General features: G+C 37.4%; 1 protein-coding gene across 1 annotated transcript in view; it reads left to right on the top strand.

The window, feature by feature from the left end:
• SNTG2 (syntrophin gamma 2) overlaps positions 1-16499 on the top strand; it is a 190396-nt gene that overhangs the window by 35214 nt on the left and 138683 nt on the right. The gene's annotated exons all lie outside the window — the stretch shown is intronic.

The following is a 16499-nucleotide window of genomic DNA, read 5'->3' on the forward strand; positions in this document are numbered from 1 at the left end:
CTCACAACTTATTTTCAAATTATGTTTTTGGAAGTTTTATTTTTGAGGGTTAATTTTTTAAAAAAAGCTTCCCTATAGTTTAGCTCTAATATATGGGAAGTATTTACCCAAAATTGCTATTGCAGTATTTGTCTTTTGTGTTACTGCTTCAGGACATATCTTGCATGAGAGACACCTTCAAAGGGTGGATAATCTCTGAGTTCTTTGGGGATCACTATGTTCACTGAAACCTCAGGGAGGTTACTATAAATATGTTCTTATCTTAGGGATTTCAGTAAAGTACCTAGAATTTGGTGTGATGAATTTGGGCTGTGTTATCTCTGTACCTCTGTACAGACAGAACAAGGGATTTTGGTCCATAATTAAGGTTCTACTTATTATGTACAATGTACAATCAGTAAATCCACTTAGCAGGAGGATTAGTAATCCCTTTTCTACCTCTATAACTTTTAAAAGATTTGTTCATATTGCTTTTGACTGTAAAAGGCACTGAAGCTGTTCACAAACAATTAACTGTTCCAGTCCTAAGATATGTTGGACACATATAATGGAAAATGAAAAAATAATTTTGTAACTGCAATTCAGTAATTTCTTACTTAACTAAAACCTGCATTTTATAAGATACAGACTTAAGAAAATATTCCTGTTGTTGTTTTTATTGGTTTTTAAATATTTTTTAATAATCTTTTATAACTGTTGTTCCCACCGTTTATCAAATGCTCAATTATGCTGAAATCCCTTTTGAAAAAATGTAAAAATAAATGTCTGTCAGAAGCGCAAGTAGTTAATCAGGTAGATGCCACTGACATGGATGCCCTGGAACCTGCAGTTTTATCCCTCATCTGTTTTAACCTTACTGCCTAATACTAAATAAGCTGTTCTAAGTTCTCCCTCAAGCCAGAGCTTCCAGAACCTGGTTTTTAAAGGGTGACAGAATATGCTTATACCACTGTGCTTGTTTCCATGTGCTCTGTGCTCAGATTTTATGTAGAGACACTTGGTTGAAAAAATGAGAATGCACTTGCCTTTTTGTTCTAGCATGTTAGAGCAACTAGGCAATCTGAGTCTCCTTACAGGTTTATTTCAGAATTTTACCCTAAGTTAACTTGAACAGGTTTCTGTTATCTCACTCCCAAAACTCCTCGTTTATTCACTCCTGATGAAGTAGAGAAATGGTCTGTAGGAGTTATTGTGTCCCACCTACTCTTAACTGAGAAATATCTTATTCTTGACTGCTGTATCCTTCATTTTACGTTACAGCCTGAAACATTTCTTAGTGTAAAAAAGACACTTCAGGCTGTTGTTTTGCTAGCTGGTGTATCCTCTTATGACCATAGACTTAGCAATTCCAGAGAGAGACAATTACCTATCATATCCATTATCTTCTGTATGGAGTGAGACAATTTTATGACCCTTGGATGGAAGCAAGAACATAACATGGAGGAATATCTGGTGTTCACTTACAGACTGACAGGCAATTTATGACCTTAGAAGTGGCTTTTACAAATAAAATTAGAACCAAGCATTTTTACAGTTATACTACATTTTGCATATTTTTGAGTAATTTCAAAAGAATTTTAAACAATTATCTAATGTATACACTGCCTTCCTTTAAGAACATAACAATTGAAATCTAATGCCTAAAAAATTCCATAGGAGTACACAGAACTGATTTCAAATGTGGAGTTCCAGTCTTCATATGCACTCAGAGGTCCTTACACAAAGAGTTGAAGTGACTGACCTGGTCTAATCATAGCAGTATGGTGCTCTCACTGGACAAAATTTTCAATATGATAGACCAGTCTTCCCAACTCATCATGTTATAAAATTTTATCTTTTTTCACTATCCTAACAAGATCATATAAGGCTTAGATACTTTACCTTATGTATGTTCCATATATGTGTGTTTTTCTGTGGGGAAAAAGTAGAAGTACACCCACGTGTGAGTGTGTGTGTGTGTGTACTGGAAATATTATAATCTCTTACTGAAACTGCAGGACTAGTCATTCAGAATGGTCATTTCCTGTTTCCTGGAGGAGAATGGCAAGAGTTGATGCTTACTTTGACTTTATAGATACTGATATTTCAAAATTATATTGTAACCTAACCAAACTAGTTAGAAACTGCTTTGAGGCTTTAGCAGGGAAAGGAATTCTGTGAATGATGTAAGTAATATAAATGTAAAGTAATATAAATGACTGAAATTGGAAGTTAAAAATGTTAAAAAATCATATTTTTTTCCAAATGCAAGAGCTTCCTTCAATTCTTTATCAACTGCCTATTTTCGGATAAGAACTTGTATTTACCTCTAAGTTTTAATAAATTTTTGTAGTTTTTCCACATCTGATGACAATAATCTCAGTCACTTTTCTTTCCCTAACTCAATCACATGATGATGGGTGTTCAAGCCCCTTGGAGGAGAGAAGAAGGTAAAAAGCAGGATCCTGATTTCAGGGTTCTGGCAAGCAGACTTTGGGCTGTTAAGAGATCAGCTTGAAAGAATCCCATAGGATACATATAAGTCCTGGAGAAAAGAGGGGTCTAGGAGAGATCCCCTCATTGATTTTCAAGGATCACCTTCCCTAAGCTCAAGAATAGTCCATCCCAACAAGCAAAGACAGCAGGAGGCCTGCATGATGAACAAGGAACTTCTCACTGAACTCAAATACAAAAAGGAAGCTGACAAGAGGTGGAAGCAGGGACAGGTGACCAGGGAGGAATGTAGAGATACTGTATCATCATATAAAAATTGGGTTAGGAAAGCCAAAGCCCACCTGGAGTTGAATCTCATGGGGGCATGAAGGGTGACAGCAAAGGATTCTACAGGTACATCAGCAGGAAAGGGACACTACTGGGTTGGACAAAGAATCTGATGAAGGATATGGAAAAGACCAAGGTACTCAGTGCCTTCTTCATCTCTAATCATCTCATGCATCTGCAAACTGAGGTGTCCTATACCAGTGGGAAAATCTGGAGCAAGCAAGACTTTGACTTGTTGGAGGAGGATCGGGTTACGGAACACCAAAACAGACACAATGTACACATGTGGGCGGGAGCTCATAGAAGGTATTCACAAGTGGTGAGGGAGCTGGCTGATGTTATTGCAAGGCCTCTCCTGATAATTTTTGAGACATCATGGCCATTGGAAATGGAGGAGAGCCTGTCTTTCAGAAGGGCAATAAATGTGGATCCTTGGCAAGATTCACCTGGAATCCACTTCCAAACATGTGATAGACAAGAAAGTGTTTGGAAGATTTATAATGGGGAAATACCATCTTACCAACATCATAGTCATCCATAATGAAGTCATTGGATTGGTGGATGGGGGGGCTAAGAGTGGATGTTTATCTTGCATATAGCAATTTTTTTTTACACTGGCTCCCATCATATCCTCATAGACAACTTGAGGGACTATGGACTTGATGAATAGGAAGATGGAATTTAAAACTGGCCAGAGTCAAAAGACTTGTGAGCTGTGGCATGAAGTCCAAGTTGAGGATGGTCACTAGTGCTATAGTAAGGAAATTGATAATGGATCCAGTAGTGTTTACTATCTGATGACCTGGATGATGGGACAGAGAAAGCCCTCAGCAAGTTGGCAGATGGTACAAAACTGGGAGGACTGGCTGCTAATATCAGATGGCTGTGCTGCCTTTCAGAGGGACTGGCACTGGCTGGAGAATAGGCTGACATGAAGTTCAGGAAGGGGGTGCACAATCCTATACCTGGGAAGGAATAACTGCAGACACCTGTAGAGGCTGGAGGCTGACAGGGTGGACGGCAACCTTACAGAAAAGGACCTGCAGATCCTAGTGGACACCAAGTTGAACTGATCCAGCAATGCAGCCTTGTGGCTAAAGATGGCAACTCTCTGAGCTGCATTAGTGAAAGCATTGCCAGCAGGTGGAGGGAGGTGATCCTGCCCCTCCACTCAGCACTGCATAGTAAGGCAGCGTCTGGAGTCCTGTGTGCAGTCCTGTGCTTCCCATTGCAGGAGAGATATGGGCATGCTGGAGTGAGTCCAGCAAAAGGCCAAAGAGGTCAAGGACATGGAACATCTGGCATATGAGAAGAAGCTGAGAGAGCTGTGACTGTAGAGTTAAAGAAGAGAAGGCTCAGAGCAGTCTTTCCAAGGTGGAAAAATTCCCAGCTGGCAGCTGGGAATGAAGACTGAGCCAGAGTGTTCTCAAAGTGCCCACTGAAAAAGGCAATGAACACAAACTGGAACACAGGAAATTCCGCTGAACGAGGAATATTTTTTATTTTTCACAGTGACGGTAGTCAAACACTGGAAAAGGCTCCAGATTTGTTCATCCGTGATTTCCATCATTGGCAATACTCAAAACTTGATTGCATGTGATCCTGAGCAGAGCAGCCTGGTCTAGTGGGAGTTGTTCATGCCCATGGAGGGAGAGGATGGGACTAGGTGGTCTTTAAGGTCTATTCCAACGACTTAATATTCTATGATTTACATGGGGATTTGAATTAGATCATCTCCAGAAGCCCCTTCCATCTTTAGCTGCTCTGTATTTCTGTCCTAGTGTTTTCCTTAAAGTTTGAGATTTTTTTATTAAGTGTACAGTCTTAAATAAACAAAAAAACCTCACTTTGTGAGAACAGAAAAATTAATATGATTAGCATTTCCATGCTTATAATAATAATTAGATTTCAGAAAAAAAAGATCCACATTGCTTTTGTTTTATTAACTCATCATTAAAAAAAAAAAAACCAAAAACCAAAACCCTAGCACAATCAGGAAAACAAGCAATAAAGAGGGCTGCTAATATGGATTTTCTGCATACCTTTAAGTAGATTATTTGGTATAATTGTGATTTGTCTTTTTGTGGGTTTTTTTTTCCTTTTTTCTCTTTCATAATTTTCTTCGGAACATCTGCATAGAAATCTATTCTGTAGTTCGGTTATAATGTTTTGAAAGGTGCCTGTACTGTCTGATTAGTGTTTCATTTTATGTTCAGTTTTCACTGTCTTTTTTTTAAACACAATTACTAAAGCTTCATTTATGTGTGATTGTTTCCTCATTCTTTATTAAAAAATATTTTCATTGTGTCAACCTGAAGTATTTAGTATGTAATTTGGCCCTTGTTATTCTGAGATTTTCTTGGAAGTAGTTGAATTTAAAATGATACCACTTAGATATTTTTTAATATCATTTTAATTTCTAAATGATGAAGTGGCATAATTTGATAATGTACCCTTTGCTTGTTCAGAAACTTGAAGGAATTTTTAATGAATATGAAAACCAGCATAGTTTGGCGGGGTCCTGATAGCAGTTGACAAAATGGTTCTGGTGGATTTTATGTAAGTAAACTTTGCAGAATCCTGGAATATGTCCTTCTGAATGAATTTTTACAGTTATGGTAATAACTATGTTATGAATGTTACGACTTGAAAAGCTGTCAACATTTGTGACAAATTTAACTAATTATTTTTACAATGAAAGCCTGACTTGACTGAGAATTATCAATTGACTTCAGCTTCACTGGGACTAAAATGAAATCAATCCCTAGGATTTTTTTTTAGCATTTGTGCTAGAATGCTGTTTCTCTTTTATAAGAAGAAAATAATAGCTGAGTTTCAGGTACAAGCAATAGAGAGAGATTATCTAAGATTACTCCCAGGATTTTTAATGGCCCATTAACACCAGTAAGAATCTTCTGAATACAGAATGTATATCCCTGTAGTACAAAAATCAAAGGAGGGTAATAAAGGCTAAAGTAAGCCTTTGACATTTATGTAATGAAGAGAACCTAAGCAGGAGCAGGGGAGGTGCCCTGTACTGCACCTTCTAATCAAAAAAATCCCTATCTGCAAAACAGAAAATCCTGATGTAATGCATTATGTGCTATGGTATTGCCAAAAAAAAAAGAAAAAAAAAAAAGAAGAAAAGAAAAGAAAAGAAAAGAAAAGAAAAGAAAAGAAAGAAAAGAAAGAAAAGAAAAGAAAAGAAAAGAAAAGAAAAGAAAAGAAAAGAAAAGAAAAGAAAAGAAAAGAAAAGAAAAGAAAAGAAAAGAAAAGAAAAGAAAAGAAAAGAAAAGAAAAGAAAAGAAAAGAAAAGAAAAGAAAAAAGAAAAGAAAAGAAAAGAAAAGAAAAGAAAAGAAAAGAAAAGAAAAGAAAAGAAAAGAAAAGAAAAGAAAAGAAAAGAAAAGAAAAGAAAAAGCACAGGAAGTTTTCAGCAGTTGGAATAGTCTGAAACCAGTATGTCACAGAAAGACTGAAACTGTAATATTCTCACTTTTTCTTGCCTTAGCACTTCCATAGAACAGCACATAGTTTTCTTGTTTTCTGCTGTGCAGAATAGAGGTAATAGAAAGTATGGCAGTATGTAAAAGGGGTATAAAACACACATAAGTATAGGTGTGGCAGCAAAACTGGGATTAGGTAAGCAATGATCCATGATCCTTAAGCTGACTCATCCATCTGCGTGCTGGCACAGGATGAGTAGTAGAGTGCAAAGGCACAGTTTATATTAACTGTCATCCCAGAGAGCTGTGTGACAGTGGGAGAAGCAGTGGTAAACCTCAGGCAGGATCCTGTTTACCACCAGCTGTTTTATGGCTTCTTGTTTAGCTGCACTTTCAAATGTTGGATAGCCACAGCTTTTGTAAATATTGTTCGATTTTTCACAAATATTTTTAATACCCTGACTAGAGTTAATATGTCAGATTATTTTACAGATTAGTAACCTAAGGTGATCATTCCTGCAAGAGATAGTGTTAGTGGGCAGCTACTCTTTTTCTTAAGCATACATAGAAATTACCTTTTTTTTTGAAATATTCATTTTCTTTCATTTTTATCTTTTTCCCTTTTATTACTGTTAATTATGCTTACTGTTTTCTGTCCTTATTTTAAGTCTTCTCTTCCTCTTCCCTAACTAAGCTTTGTTATACCAAGAACTATTCTGTCTTTTCACATCCATACCTCTACTCCTGCTTTCCTTCACAAAATGCCATCATATCTCTTACCCTGCAAATTTGACTTTTATACTTGCATAAAACTGTGAAATGGTTGATAGTGTTTAAGCTCATGTACCTTTTCTGAACACAGGACTTTCATAAATATGCTTCAAATATACACAACGAAGGAATTTGTATTCTCAGTGTCTCATCACCAAAATACCAGTGCACTCGTGGACATTACTTCCTATGGCCTTTCCGCTGTGAAATACTTCTAGGATAACCTGACAGTAGTTCTGCCATTGTACTGGTATGACTTCATGGTGCTGTTGATGTTGTCTGGAAAGCAACAATTAAAATATCTGCCTTCTCTTCCTTTAACTGTCAGGGCTCTTGTCTGTTTCTGTGTCTGTTTTAGTTCTTTGGTTCCGTGTTCCAAACTTAAAATAAATCCCCTCACTCCTGTTCTTTTCTCCTGCCATTTCTCATGTGATAGGAGTTTGCTTGTATTGTTCTGGTGAATACCTTTCTGGGACAGGATTATTGTAAGATTTCCTGAAGTCCTTGAGTTTCACATTCTGGTGTCTCTTTGCCATCTGACTTCTGTTTAATGCTCTTCCCTGCTAAGCACTGACTGCTGCTTAACTTTGCGCAGAAGCTCTCTTTTCCTAACTCACTGCTGTTGCAGCCTATGCTCAGAGAAGCTGATGCTCCTCCCATGGTTGCCTGCTCCTCTCACTCTCTTGCTGGCCCAGCAGAGGTGCTGCCCAGGCCTTTACTGTGCCATGCTGGCCTATGAGTCCAGTCAGAGCCCGTTCAGCCACCTTTGCCATGGTCTGCAGTACAGATCATCTTTACCCCCAGCCTATGCTAATGAGACTTTCCATGGGGTGTCAGTCAAATGCTGTGGCAGTCCAGTGGTCTGTGGCATTAAGGGACAGATGACACCAGACAGATGGTTATGGATAAAAGTAAATTCTGCTGCACATTTATCACTGTGAAATACAGATTTTTGGCAAGATTTTATCAAAACCGTTGAAATGTCCAACTCTTTTGTCAAGTATCTTACTTTTGAATTCTTTTTACTCAGAAATGTTTGATTGTTTCCTACCTAGTTTCCTTTCCTAATTTTATTTTCGTTCTGTGATACATGCATCCAGATGTGTAAATGCACCTCCATAGGCTTCAGTCATGGTTACAGGGCTTTTGTTTCAATCAGTTGCATGTGCTGGTTGTCAATCAGCAAATTACTGAAGCTGAGAAAGATATGAAACAAGTTTTATATGCAGCTGCTAAAATTAGCATCAGTTCCAGATTTTTTTTCTTAGTACTGATCTTCTTGTTTGTCTTGATGGTAATTAGACTAGACTGTATATGCTTTAAAAATAGGAGTTTCTTTGAATTCTGGACAAATATTCATTCATCCTAGACCATGTATTGTTTTTAAAATGAGAGCTGAATCTGTATCTGCACTTACTATTTCTGATTACATTTTTTCTTGCTTTTGAAACGTCGTTTAGAATACATATTCTCCATCTTAAGAAATCTTTGTCTGAAGTCTGAATTCAGATAAATCTTTGAATTTTCAGGACTTAAATTACCTGCAGTTTTTCTTCAATTACTGGGTTTTGCAAAGACCCTTCAGTTGCTCCTAGGTTTCCTTTTTCTTCTATGCTATTTTCTTTATATACTTCCAGTTTCTGAAGGATAACAGCTTAAGATCTTGAAACTGGTTATTTATTATTATTTTGCTGTTGTTTTGTTTGTTTTGTTTTTGTCTTCTGCAGAAAGCTTTAGTACTTTTTTCCTAGTTGGACCTAGTTCTTTTCCACCTTATTCAGAAATTAAGCAGTTAGATATAGCTTTCTTCTTGGTTTTGGCAGAGTAACACAACAGTTTAATAGATAAAAAAAACCCCAACAATTTTATGCAAAAGCTTGAAAAAGAATGAATGTGGTGGACCTGTACCAGTCTGAAGGGGAAGGATAGCAAGAGCAGGATGAATCAAAATCTGCTATTAAAAAAAAGTGATGCCTTTATATTGCCCTTACTTGGTTATTCTAGGTTAAGAAAGTGGGTGAGGTTTTTTTCTTATGCTTTCAGGAATACAGGAATATTTATTAATCAGCTGAAGCCCCACCAGGGTAAGATACATGGTATCAGCAATAGAAATAATCACATTAATTTTCTGATAATCTGTTTTTTAAATAATCTCCGAAGGGAATGTTGTGGGTTTTTCCAACAATTGCTAAGTGGTTTAGTTTGAAGTGTGAAATTTATGCTTTCTTGTTTGACTGGTAGGAACCTTCCGTAAGCATAGGAGAATCTTTATATTCTGAGGTTTTATATTCTTAAGCCATTTACTTAAAGATACTACCTAAATAAAAATAAAAGTAGGCAATTTTTCTAATAGTTTGAGCCTTGGCAGTTTTCTGGGATAGAATTTCTATTTTAACATATTTAACCATGTGTCTCTATTAGCATTTGTTAGAGTTTTTAAGAAGGCAATTTTTATTCTGACATGACATTCCGAAAGTTTATTTTTCAAGTGTGCAGTACAGAATTCAAATATTTGTGTCTGATGTTTTGAGAGGTGCATGAGAATGACAACAATCAATCATATCTAATTAGCTCATGACATACTGAGCTTGCAGTAATTAAACAAGATATTAGTGCTTACTGATTAGGATCACAGATATTGTGAGCCAGCTATTAATCACTTTTCTTGCAAGGCTGATGTCATTAACAGATATGTATCCCTAAGGCTGTTTTGACTGTTGGGTTGGCTGTGATGTAAGCAGCAAAATAGACTGTTAGATTTTGTATATTGAGAGCATCTTTTCAAACTTCTGTTACCTTGAAAATTTAGTAAAAACTCTGTTCTGAGTTGTTAGAAAGTGATATTGCCATACTGCAGTAAAGATCTTCTAAAAACTTGTAATGGTAATAGACCTTTTACAACTGTGTGTATTGAAATGTCAGTCCATAATACTGTTATTAATAAATGCAGATGTAAAAAGAAAAAAAGAATTTTTTATGAAAATAGTAATATTGAAAGTGCATATTTCAGATGTAATCAATGTTTTTGGGAAAAATTCACTCAAATATTTCTTAAATATCTGGTTTTGACCATCTTTATTTCTGATGCTGATTCTTATCAAAGAGAGCATTTAAAATTTGCAGTACATTTTAATTCAGTACCTTTAGTCTTAATTGACTTACACGAGAATCAATGATGTCCATCAGATAATATTCCACTGGCTTTATGGTGAATGTAAATCACTTTTGTGAAAGGAGTTATCAGAAATTTGTGATTTTCTTCACTGAGAACGATTGTGAGCATTATGAAACTATGAAATGGAGTTACGGCTCTAATAAAAATGCATGATCTAATATCAGTCTTGAAAAATGGTATGACAAAAATAAGTACTCTTACTAGCTTCTTACTGAGGCTATAAAGCAGTTGTGGTTTTTTCTGTAATTTTCTGTGCATTTGGCTTGTGGGTGTGCTTGCTTTGAATAGGAGCTAAAAGAAGCTGTGTATGTTCCAAGTACATCATAAAAATTAGGTAGCTATTAGGTTGATGCCTTTTCTTGGTCTTAAGAATCAAACACGGCTAGAAGGGAAAAAGGGGTTTTACCTCAGGATTTATTTTAAGGATCCTTAGGTGCACCACGTCCAGGTGGAATGTGCCAAAATGCACACCACAATGCACACCCGCAATAGATCAGGTATAACATTATAGGTTTTACTAATTAGCCTATCTAGCAAAGATTCCCCAATGAGAGGCTCGCGTGATCCCCCCTCCCCGAGGAACCTTCCCCAGGATGGTCCTAGCTCAGTTTACAAAATGTGTTCTGGAGAGGACTTTGTTGTCTGGGGCTTCTAAGGTGTTTAGTCTCCTAACTTAACAAAATAAGTCCAAGAATGTAGGCTAAAAAGCACTAAGAATACAAAAAGCTGTGAAAAGGTATATAAAAGGGGTATAAAAGAAAAGGCAAAAAATCATCGTGGCATCAAGGTCAGTTTGATTGTATATTATTCTAGTTTAAAAGGTGGGGTTTTGTTGATTTTGTGATACTAAAAATAATTAAGTGTTAAAAATTAACATTGGCAGGTTCTTTCATTCCAACTGGAATGAAATTTAGACTTAACTTGGTTTTATCTTAATTTCAAATATTTCCCTTTAAGCCACTTTAAAATATTTCCCCTCAGACATGAGCAGCAGTGTAATGGCTGGACCACTGTGGGGGCCACAAGTTTAATCATCTGCAGCGGTGCTGGTGTTGGTGCTGTTTCCCAGCTGCAGTGCTTCTCTTTTGGGAAGGGAGGCAGAGGCAGCTGCTGGTGGACTGCATGTGTGCCTGAATGTGGAGGGTGTGAAAGGGGGGCTGTGGCCCCTGCCATGACTGTAGGTGTGTCCTGGCCTTTGGACTCTGAGATGGGGTGAGCAGGACTGCTGGGCCTAATGGATGTAAGGGCATTGCTGTATCCTTCTGTACATGGGAATTGGATGGTCGTAGTATTGGTGAGGTAGGGCAGTAGATAGAGCAGAAAATACTGATACTGCTCTCATCCAGATATTTTCTGTATCATGTTCTGACATTTTTACCTATAGTGACAGTAAGCATGATGATTTTTTCCTGATTTTTTTTTAAATTAACATGTTTTTTATGCATTTATGTTTTAAAGCAAAGAATCAGTTTTGTTATTAACATTGTTACTGGTATTAGTAGTATTTTAGTGTAAGGAAATAAATGTTTGTTTGCTATGCTGTTTCCATAGCCTCCATCTGGATGGGTGGGTAGACAACTGCTTGGATACTCAGTCTGGGGGTAGTGGTTAATGAGGTATCCTCTGTCTGGATTCCTGTGGCAAGTGGTGTTTTTCAGATATCTATCCTGTGACCCATCTTCTTTAACCTCTTTGTCAGTGACCTGGAAGAGAGCACAGAGAGCGTGGATTTCAGATTTGCTGATGACACTAAACTGGAGGGTGCAGTCAGTACACCACTGATAGACACCTAGGCAGGCTAACAAACAGACTGCCAGAAATTCAAGAAATTAATGAACTAAACTCATAAAATCCAACAAGTGCCACATCCTGCACCTGGGAACGAAGAGCCCCTGGCAGAGATACAGAGTGGGGCCTACCTGTGGAGAGCTCTTATGAAGAGTCTTGGGGAGTCCTGATGAGTAGTGAGTTGTACCTGAGCCAGCAGTGACACTGGCTCGGATACAAGGCTCAGATAAGTGAACATTATCCTGAGCTGTGTGAGGAGGAGCACAACCAGGAGATCAAGGGAAGGGGTTATCCCTCTCTACCCAGTGCTCATTAGACTGTATCTTGAATACTGTGTGCAGTTTGGATTCCCCCAGTACAAAAAAGACATTGATAACGTAGAGAAAGTTCATTGTGAAGCCACCAAGCTTACTGGGGCTGGAGGCACCTTTCCCTGTGAGGGAGCTGGGCTTGTTCAGCCTTGAGACAGCTTCATCAGGACCTAAACGCAGCCTTTCCATGTCAATGAGGAGATCAAGAAGATGGAACCAGGCTCTTTGTAATGGTGTCTGGGTGGACAGGAGACAGCAAGTGGAACTTGAAATGGGACACAATGAAAAGCCTTTCCTCATGAGGACAGTCAAGCAGTGGAGCTGGTTGCCCACCAGTGGGGAGCAGCCTCCATTCTTGGAGGCTTTCAGCTGGTCTGGTCACAGAATTGCCTTGCTTTGAGGTTGGGCTTCAAACCTTTCCAGATCCTTTCCAACATGTGACGGTACAATGATGCTTTCTATCCTAATACAGGAGTCTGGAACTACTCTGAGATATGCAACAAATCCATACCATTTTGTTCTCCACAACATTTTTCGAGATGCTTCTTCTGACTTGTTCACAGAACCCCTCACCCTCATAGTATCAGGGAACCATAACCTATACTCCAAATAGTCTGTTTAAGGGCTTCATTATCATTATAGTCAGAATTTCTTAAAGGAAAGAGTATTGAGGTTAAGTATTTTTGTCTCTGCATTTGTGAAACAGTGTAATTAGATGTAAAAGCTGAGAATAAGGACAACTCCATGTGTAATTACAGGAAAAAACATACTCTGTAAGGGAACTCTATGTAATTGATTTCAGAAAGTTATAATTTATTTCTGTCTGCTTTTAGTTGTACTGAATGGTTCTTTGTGTGTTTGTGGTGCTAATGGAATCATTGATTCTCTGTGTTCCACAGATGTGTTACCGCTCTTGCTATCTACTACCTTTACCCATTTGTCCCATGTTGGTCCATTGAAAAGTGTGTATTTGTGTTCTTACTCAAGGTCCCCTAAGCCTGGAATTATCTTTTCATCATTAAAGACATGGGTACATTTATTCTTAGGGTACAGTCATCTTTCAGATTAAGTGCTATGAAAATTATGATTATTTACAAAGTTTGTTGTAAATGTCACTCATCCATCTGCAAGGCCCCTAAGTGATAAACTTCTTCAGGCCTTAATGGTTATTTTTCACCCATCCTATGGCAGTTGCAAGTTGTTCAGTCCCGGTGTCCTTGTAAAGCCAGTAAGGCTTTTGCCTGTATGAAGATACTCAGTCATAAAAAGTCACATAATTTTGAATATTAGCATGAAATAGATCTAAGAGAGATTTTCTTTTCTGGGATTTTGCCCTGTGAGAGGGTTAATACCGGTACCATTTGGGCAGATGTTTGTTCAGTTTTCTCTCAGAATCTATTAGCAATGGATGTCCATAATTTATCCAAGCAATCTGTTCAAGGACTTCCATTTCCTTGTAACCGGAATATGTTCAAAGGAGGAGATCTCTGAATTATTTTCTTTCCTGATTGCTCTATTTGTCTTTGTAATAGATTTTAAAGTACTTAAAACTGTCACTGTGTTCTCTTATATGCTGTCTTTAGACTAAACAGCTGAATTTGTCTTGAATTACTTACACATCCTATTTTACAGATCTCTGACCACTTCTAATTTTTTTGTTTTTCTCATGACCTTTTTCAGCTCATTACCTCTTTGATGCAGTGCAGCCATGAAACAACACTGACATAATACTGTATAAAAGGAAACAATATACTAAGATGTATTTAATGCAACACTGGTGATGGATTACTTCCTGGGCATTAAATTTTGCTCCCTCAACATTCAGTAGTGTTTAAGGAACCTTCTCTACTACCCAGCTATAGAACTGTACTTTTGTTTGCACTTTTAGATACTGTCTTGTAATATTGTGAAAAAGTAAATCAGTGGAAAAGAATGTGAAGAAAGCGCGTGTTTGCCTTTATTGTAACAACAAAATATTGATGCCCATATTATTCTGCCAGTCCTCACTGCTACATATCTGTTTCCATTCTTTAAGAAATGGTGAAAAAAAGCTTTTCTTCTTCCATAAAGATGACTGTTCTTCCTATAGTGTAACACCTTGCGCTTTTTTTTTCCTTTATCTTTCATACCATATTAAATCTTTTTATGTTAGTCAAGGATATTTTAAATTTGAATTCTGTCATTCTCTGAGAATGTATCTTTCTCTTTTGATCATGATAGGAAATTTGGTGTAGAAAATGTCAAACCAGTTGTGAGAGAGAGAGTAGGTTTGAGCCTGCTGTAACTTAGTGCTCAGGGCACTATGTGGGACTGCCTGAAATTCTCCTTCTTCCTAATCTTAAGTGATGTAGGATAAAAATCAGTGACTCCAGTTCTTATGTGTCCTCAGCAAGTGTTGCAACCATAAGTATGCCACAGATATGTAATTTCAACAGAGATAATTTCATTTAAATAAAAGAAGTTGGATTAGAGAATTTTATCACTCGACCTGTGAGGTGTAAATGTTGCTGATAAAATATTAGTCTGGAAATACAATGTGGCATTTCAGTGCCAAAAAAAAGTTCAGATATAGTGCTCAAAGAATTTTATTTATAAGTAAAGAAAGGTCATTTATGAATTAACTTCAGCAGATAAAAATTGAACTGCAGTGCCCTTGAAGCTATGGATATCTTCATTAAGGATGAAGATCAGCAAATGGTGTTTTCTGCTGGAGAACCAATGTAGCTCAGTGCAGAGGAATTTTTTTGCAAGCTATTTCAAAATAAAACTTACAGCAGTAAAGACAAGTATTTTATGCCAGTAAGACCGAAGTTTGTTGTAGAGATGCCTAGTTTGAAACAGAATTTGCAGCTGTGAGCTTTAGACTGCAGATACAGCACATTGAAAGAGTCATGGCTCTTTTGAGTAGGGTCCTAAAACATTACTCTGAACAGGGAGTGCTTTAAAGCAAGTACACTGGCTAGGGACCTTCTTAAGTAGTCAACAATAAAACTGATAAAAGGATGCATCTGCCATTCTAGCTTCCTCTAGAGAGGAATGTTTTCTGTGGTATTGACAGGTTTTGAGCTGGTTTGAGAAAGTACGTTTCAGTGGTTTTTTTCTTTTTTTCAAAAACAGAGCAGTGTCTATGCTTTCTTAAAAGTCACAGCTACTGTGATGCTTGTACTACTGATCTCCTTTTCTCTTCCTCCCACCACATAGTGAACATGTACATGGACACCCACACACTCCTCTTCCTGAAGCCAGTGTCTAGAAAACTGTCAGAGATATGAAAATCAACATTTAATTTCTTCTTCTGCCCAAGTGAATTTAAGTTTATATTCCCCTACCTCTCAATGTAACCCTATTGAGATATGACTCCCTATGAACTTTCTGCATGCTTTTCATTACAAAGCATATGACCTCTAGCAATACTGTATCATTTTGGGGAGTTATTTTAACTTTTCGGTTCTCAGTTTTTGATACCAGTTACCTAGAATGGCTACTGTATAGCCAGTGTTTAAATAAGAAATCGAGATGAACATAGCTAGTTAAAATGTGGGATGTAAGTATACATGCAAAGAGTAAGCTCTCATTTAAAGATTCTTGTTTGAAGAAACCTTTTGTCTTGACTGGGATTTGCCCGCTCAAGTTATGTATGCCATCTCTTTAACACAAAGAGAGAACAAGGGAATGTGCTGAACTCTGATTCAAAGCCATTTATAATGGTCTAAAAAAAGCTGACTTGTAAGGCTGAGAGAAATCCAGATTAATCTCATTGATTCTGAAAGCAAATAAGGTATTGCTGCACATCATCTTGGATCGTGTCAGGAGTTGGATGAAGTGTAATGTAGGTATTGGATTTTAATAGTAAGAGATGAGCTTCAGTGGGACTTCAGTTGAAATAGTGTGATGGAAAATGCTAAACTATTTAATAGGTCACTCTGCAAATTTCATCTGTTACCTGATCATCTGTTACAAATGAAAATTCAGAGTTATTTTCTTTGTGTTTCTTCTAAACATATGTAACTATATCTAGCCAGAGAATTGTTCTGAGTGTAGGCTGTATAAAGAGTGCTCCAGAGCTTTGTTCTTCCAGTGTTTCTGTAAAGCATGCTCTGGTACACAGCAAAAGTAGCACAGTGGTCACCAGCCCAGGTGGGACAGTGATGCACAGCATCTGAACAACAGCAAAATTCAGGGACAGTGCTTTTTCAAGGCTGTAGTTCTACTGTTTGGAAATACTTCCTGCTGGCATCATGGCTTTTAGG

The sequence above is a fragment of the Corvus cornix genome, chromosome 3 (genome assembly GCF_000738735.6).
Source record: "Corvus cornix cornix isolate S_Up_H32 chromosome 3, ASM73873v5, whole genome shotgun sequence".
NCBI lineage: Eukaryota > Metazoa > Chordata > Aves > Passeriformes > Corvidae > Corvus > Corvus cornix.